Genomic DNA, 7,030 nt, shown 5'->3' on the forward strand with positions numbered 1-7,030 from the left:
ACATACGTTCGGTTCAACTTATATTTATTGAGCACCTACTATGCACCAGAGGTGCCGATCTGGGTGCTGGGGGATACAGCAGTGAACAGAGTCCGTGTTTTCACGGAGCTTCCCTTCCACGGAAAACAAAGTAAGTCGTATATGTGCGTACCATACACATATGCACAGGTATGTTTATATTTAAACGGTGACTTGGCCAAAAGTTGTAGAAGTTGGTTTGGAGAAAAACAAAGCAGGGCAGGGTCCTAGGGGATGTTGGTGGAGGGGTCTGTTTATTTGTTTGCTTATTTATTTATTTATTAAAGTTTATTTATTTTGAGAGACAGAGAGAGAGAGAGAGAGAGGGAGAGAGGGTTCAAGTGGGGGAAGGGCAGAGACAGAGGTAGAGAGAGAATCCCAAGCAGGCTCCATACAGTCATTCGTGATCCCCAAAACTGTGAGGTCGTGACCTGAGCCGAAACCAAGAGTTGGATGCTGAATCAACTGAGCCATCCAGGCGCTCCTGGTGAAGGGGAGTGTTTAAATGGCGTGATCAAGGAAAGCCTCACGAGACAGGATATCTTGGCAAAGGTGTGAGATACATTCTGTGTGTGGGAGGGCCATTTCCTCCACCCCTCTGCTCCCACCCTTGGTCTTTCCCAAGTCTACCATCGTCCCGGCCTTTGAGCCTTTGCATGTACCCTTGACTTTGCCTAAGACATCTCTCCTGCAGGGCTCACCGGGTTGTCCTTGTGGCCTCTGCTGCTCCACTCCGACCTCCTCCTGGGACCCTCCAAGCGGGCTTGGGACTCTCCCTCCGGCCTTCAGCGTCACTTGGAACAGACCTACCAGAGAGAGCACTGTCTCGTACCGTGATTCTTCCCTTTCCCTCTCTAAATACATAGAAACATAAACATGCACGTACATGACGGGTAACTTTTCTTATTTGTTGAGCCTCGCCACGTGCAGGCCTTGTATTCTAACTCACTCTTCGTAACAACTGAACGAGGTGATATTGCCCCCATTTTCCAAGTGAGAAAACCCACTTGTCCAATCCCTTCTCACTAATGGAGCCGGACTCAAACTCAGAGCGCTCTGTCCCCATGGCCTTGCTCTGTCCCCTGCCTTCCAGCCTCCTTCCACGACGAAGCCACCTTAGGGCACATTTTGTACCCTTGCACCTCTGTCTCCTTGGACCTCACATAGCGTAAGTGCAAAATAAGTAGTTCGTGAACAAATACATTTTAATAATATCTGTTCGTTGCTTTATCACTCTCCACGTAGAGCTTCTATGTCCATCCCCTGAAGTGTCCCCCCCTAAGCCTAACGTTTCCTGGTACTTACCAGGTGAGAAGTGCACTAAATACTAATGCTGACCCCAACTCCTTTAGTTCTCAACAACCCAGCGGGGCAGGTACAACACTTACCCCTGCTTTACAGATGGGAACGACGAGGCCCCCAGCAGTTAGGTCACTTTCCAAAGCTCGCAGAGCTAGCAAGTGACGGGACAGAGGTCGGAACCGAGGTGGCCTGGTACTGGAGCCCCTACTCTCCATCGTGGCCTCGCATCGCCTCTCTTGACTCTCTCAATCCAGGTTGTAGGCCCAGGGAATGATGTGCAATGGTGTGCATGGCCTTTGCCCTGCTTCTGAAATGAGATATCTTCCTTAACATTTACTTCGTATTGACATAGTAGAAAGACACACCCAAGGGGCATTTGACGGTACCATCGATGCACTGGGGCCCAGGGGCAATCAGGACATAAGAGGACAAGTATCCAAAAAGAAAGTGGGTAACCGTGCGGTGGAGGAAAAACAAAAAGAAAGAGTTTTCTCGCTGTTGTTTTTTTAAAGCCAGGAAGTATTGGGAAACCGTAATTGAAAGAGAATTGATGTTGGCACAAAGGGAGGAATATTCGGGTTTGCCAGTGACATCTGGCTCTGAATCAAATGTCTAAAAATCCACAACCCTAGACCCTAGACCCAAGAAGGAATAAACCAAATCATGTCAGAAGTCTCGGATCTGGGAATGTGGTACCGTCTGTCCATGGGCTGCTTTGGGGCTTAAATGAAGCACGTGAGAAACTTAGAAGGAAAATGTGATCAGGAAATCAAAGTGTGTTTTTTACACCGCCTACCGCTTCCACTGCCCTTCTGGTCACTGCCCTTCCCCTCCCCCCGCCCCCCGAAGAAAAGGAATAATATTTTCACTGCCTTGTAAAAGGGGACGAGGTGCGTGGTGACTTCTTTGCCTTAGAATACTGTTAATCTCATCGAACCCTACCTCCGACCACAAGGCTAATTTCAACGTTCAAGAAGTTCTAATGCTTTGTGGGGAAGCGTGAGAAATGCTCTGTGAAGAGAAGAGGTAATTCTGCTCAAGGGTCATCTCTGGTTTTTGTTTTTTTTTTTTTTTTGGCTTTATCGGCATTTGCAAGAAAAGCAGACATTTTCTTTTCACGAAAGTTGATGACTTCAGGTGGGGAGCAAGCGGTTGTGGCAGATGGACTTTTCAGATGCAGTAAAATATCCTGTCTTCGGATAAATGTTTATGGTAGCAGGAGAGCTGAAGAAGAAAAACACAAGCAAAAAGTTGCATGACTCACAGGCTGATGTGCTTCTAAATAAAGCATTTCTCAGAGTTTCCCAGGAGGTGTTTTGAGTGAAATGCCGGCAGGATCTCTGCTAGGGTGGCACGGGCATGTTTTAAAGGCAGAAAAAGGTGCATCCCACAGTAGGTCAGGAAAATCATTCCGTTGCTTTTGATGTTTAAGAAAATATATGTCTAAAGTGAAAATATCTGACCATGGATACAGCATCCTAGACCACATATGGGCGATGACATCATTAGCAGCTCTCGGCTGGGCCCCTTTGCAGGTGACGATCAGAGGTTTTAGTGGGACGCCTCATGTTGACTCACAGACTTTCCTCCAACAGAGCATCGTGGAGGGATGATAATTAAGTTTAATTTTAGATCTTGTGTGCCGAACCTGGGAATGTTTTCAAATACAGAGCAGGATCTGCTGACTTTTGCACTTGAGTCTGAAAAGAAAGGTCCTAAGTCGTAGACTACCTCCATTCCCTTCAGTCCCTTCCACTCCAGAATATTGGGTGTTTGGAACCGATTGGGGGAAGAAAAATCTTCTATTGAAACCATCCTGCAATTAGCAGGCCCTCCTGGCCTTGGCTGTCGTTTCACATGTAGAAGTGCGGCCACCTTTCTCCACACTCAAGCCTTTCTAATTATTCGGTTCCAGAGAGCCTTTTCCACTCTTGCTAAGATTCAAAAAAAACTTTTTTTTTTCCCAACCATGTATAAAGGGCTTGAGCTTGTTGAAACAGTGGTTGGAATATTCTCCAGATTCTCATGGGGGCTTAGCAGCCACGGTCTCATGGGACCTGATAATAAATTGGCAATATTAGATTAGTTGACTCAGCCATCTCTGGATACCTGGTATAGGCGTCAGTGTAGAAATGAAGCAGTTATTCCAGCAAAGAGTTGCTACCCCGGAAGCCGGAAGGAAGAAACTAAATCATATCGGGATTCTTAGATCCGGAAAATGTGCTGCTTCTACCAAGTGGCTGCTTTCAGGCTTGAGTGAAACACGTGAGAAACTTAAAAGGAAAATGTGATCAGGATGTCAAAGGGTGCTTTCGAATGTAACGTTGCCGCCTCGTTCCGGATCGCCAGATTTAACAAATAAAAAAACCCAGGGCGCACAGGTAAACTTGAATTTCAGATACACGCGGATGACATTTCAGTGGACATACGTCCGACCCGTGGGCCGTTTCATTATTCATAATTCATCCGAACATCCAAAAAATGACTCAGTGTTGCTCTGAAATTTAAATCTGAGCAACCTATATTTTAGCTGGCAACTCTCTGAGAGGCAAGACCTTTACTCCGGTGTTCTTTTATCACAAACGCGTTCAGAATATTTTCTTGCAAGGACTGAAGAATCTAGAGGAAGTGTAAAAAAATATTTAATAAAAGCAAGGACACAGCTACTCTGGGAGGGGCTTCTCCCAGCCAGAAGCACCCAGAAACCAGCAGGGGAAAAGCAAACGTAACGTGACGATTTAACGAAGCCTGTTGTGACCTAACACTTCCACCTAGACACAATCCAAACTCAAGCTTGAGGCTCAGGTTCTGGTTTGCTCATTTCTCTTCCCGATGTTTCACTGCCTCCTGTAGGGGAAAATAAAGGGGGAGATAAAGAAGGGGAAAAAAAAAAGAAAAAAGTCCAGCATTTCCACGTACTTGTGTTTTGGCACTAGGCGTGTTGTGGAGAAGAAAGCCACCTCCTGCTTTTAATCTGGCCCGTGTGCGGCAAAGTCGTATATTGCGAGATTCTGGCTTTTAGTGAGAACAATTACCAAGCGTTTCTGATCACCGGAAGTTGAGAAGAGTCACTGTCCCTAAGAAGATAATAAACATGGGTAGCAGTCAGACGGGCCATAGTGGCTATCATTTTCCAGACTCCACTGTGATTTGGGGCAACGGGGCCACGAACGAGCCCCCCACCCCCCACCCCTACCCTCACATGGGCAGCTTTCTGCTCTGAGCTGGGCTGTCTTTTCCTTCCTGCCCAGGGAGGCAGGCGCGGCTGCTGTTTCTGGGCAAGTGGCCACCTCGGGGATACTTGCTTTAGATAGCCCGCAGCTGGCCGAGTGGGCGGTGCGCTCAGACAGCACAGGCAGCTCCCACTGTCTCCGCCGAGGCTCTGGGGCCTTGTGATTTATAAAGCGCTTTCCAGGCTGCAGTTAACGGTTTAGGAAGCCAAGCCATGATATAGATGAAGCTGTGGCTATCCGACTAATGGATCTCCACGCACGCGAGGCCCGCACACCTTTCCCCTGGGGTTGGCCTGGAGGCGATTCCAGGCAAGCCATAGGGAGGACGTGGGTGCCTGGGTGCTGCATCGCGGTCCAGGGCAATGGTGCCCCGGCGACCACCAGGGCCGACCCCCCCCCCCCCCAGACGCCAACTCCAGAGAGTGAGGCTCGCCAGCTGTTTATGTGGCGTGGATATTCTTACCTTTGTGACACTTTCAGTTTGAAGGCACAGAGGACCATGAAGGGAACCGTGTGAGCATTTCTGGGCAAAGCCCGAATTTGATATTTTGGTTTGGTTTGTTTTCCTTCTAGACGATCGTTCTCCTATGTGCTGGCAATTAACACATTCAGGGAATGAGGGGTGGGGAATTCTCCACGGAGGGGGTCCGAGAAGTTTGATTTTCTTGTCCCCGACTACAAATGATTGCCTAATTGGGAGACACTGTAACTACAACAGTTCACTGGGGGAAACGTGAAAACAAAGTGAACCAGAAAAGAAATAGAAACCCAGACTTTTCAGTTCCTGTTTATCCTATTTTTAATCTCAACATCTCAGTTGCTCTCTTTCTGTTTTCCTTGCCTTGCTGGAATTCGTACACACACCTGGCTTTCCATTTGCCTTGGGGACAGAGAAGAGGTGGGGCCCGAGAGTGGGGGGCAGCTCTGCTGCCGGGGGGGGGGGACCAGTGCCACGGTGGCGCTTGTCAGAAGAGGGAGGGGTGCGGAAATCTCGCCCCGTCTAACTCCAAGGTGTCAGGGGAACGTGAGTGATGACCCCTCCTTACATTATCTGCCCCGGGCTAAAAGACCCTGGCCATTCCAGGTAAGTGCAAGAAGGAAAGGGGGGAAGGTCCTCTTGAGATGGTGGCAACATGTCCAGACTGACCAGTGACCTGAGGAGACATGAATGGTTCTGTTCATTGGTCCTTGTGCACACATCATGTCTGTCTCTGTCTCTGTCTTTCTCCTCCCCCCCCCCCGGCCTCGTTGTTTCCTTCCAGCCCCAGTGAGGCAAAGGCAAAGAGAACCAAGGATGTCCTGGGGGTTGGAAACCTTGCAAGAGACAACAACTGTTCGCCACGGAGGCCGCTCTCACTTTGCCGTGTTGGTGCCCATGCCACAGTGTGCTCAAAATTGTGAAAATACTTTCTCTTCCTTTTATGAGTGAAATAATTCATGCCGTCGTGTGGTTCTGTCACGGAAAAAGAAAAAAAAAAGAAAAGGGAACAGAGCACCTCAAGGAAAATAACGTCTTCTGAAACAGTCAGATGTGCGAGCCGGCGTTTTAAGTTTTTATTTTTATTTTTAAGGTTTATGTATTTATTTGAGAGGGGGGAGGGGCAGAGAGAGAGGCAGAGAGAGAATCCCAGTCAGGCTCCCCATCGTCAGCGCAGAACCCAATATGGGGCTCGATCCCACGGACTGTGAGATCACGACCTGAGCTGAAATCAAGGGTTGGACACTTAACCTACTGAGCCCCCCAGGTGCCCCTAAACTGGGGTTCTAAAGCCTGACAGGGGAGGAGCCTCGGCCCCCACCCTGGGCTCTCACAGTGCCCTGGAGCTCTATTTTGTGACTTGTCGCCTATGTGTCTGTCTTCCTACCCAACCGGGAGCCTCTGGGGGTGGGAGCTGTGCCCTTTTGTCACCTTACGCCCAGCACAGAGCACTGCAGCACCTGGCCTCACGGGCACACAGGGAGGTCTGTGAGGATCCTCCGGTGTGGCTTACGCGTGCCCAGTCCCCCCCAACTGCTGTCCTTCATTCAGCACAGACACCGCCTGGAACCCCAGAGCCGCTCCCCAAAGGGACATATTCAGCCTCCCACCTGCTTAGCCATTCAAAGTCTCCCCGTCAGAAACCGGGATTTGCTGCCTGCCCCCTCTAGTCAGCAAGCGTCTCCAGGATCTGCAAGGGTGTCCCTGAGGTAGCCTTAGATTCCCTCTTCCCCTGATGGCTTTCATTTGGTTAATTGACCTGGCAAATTATCGCTTGAGAAGAGCCATCACTGGCTTCCACCCCAGAGAAAGGATGAGAAGACCATCAGACCTCTGTGGGGCCGGCCTACATTCACTTCCAACACGAAGTGTTAGAACATGAGGTGTCTCCACCTGGAGAGCCGGAACCTTCTGGAAGACTCTGGATCCTTGTACAGGGTGTTGAGCTGCTGGCACCGAACTCAGTAATAAACGTCCTCGGTTCGTGCAGTCTTCACTG

The 7,030-nt window shown here is 49.3% G+C and overlaps 1 long non-coding RNA gene across 1 annotated transcript; it reads right to left on the reverse strand.

Annotated features, from left to right (window-relative positions):
* Positions 1 to 442: 442 nt before the first annotated feature.
* On the reverse strand, positions 443 to 5,217 carry LOC124526744 (uncharacterized). The gene is made up of 4 exons (XR_006965726.1): positions 5,017 to 5,217; positions 4,240 to 4,397; positions 1,407 to 1,627; positions 443 to 824 (listed from the first exon to the last, which is right to left on the reverse strand). It is a non-coding gene; the product is annotated as an uncharacterized LOC124526744 (long non-coding RNA).
* Between the last annotated feature and the right edge of the window lie 1,813 nt (positions 5,218 to 7,030).

Source organism: Lynx rufus, unplaced genomic scaffold (genome assembly GCF_022079265.1).
Source record: "Lynx rufus isolate CCGP_SWC_20201006 ecotype Redwood Valley unplaced genomic scaffold, mLynRuf1.p SCAF_5, whole genome shotgun sequence".
In the NCBI taxonomy this organism is placed as follows: Eukaryota; Metazoa; Chordata; class Mammalia; order Carnivora; family Felidae; genus Lynx; species Lynx rufus.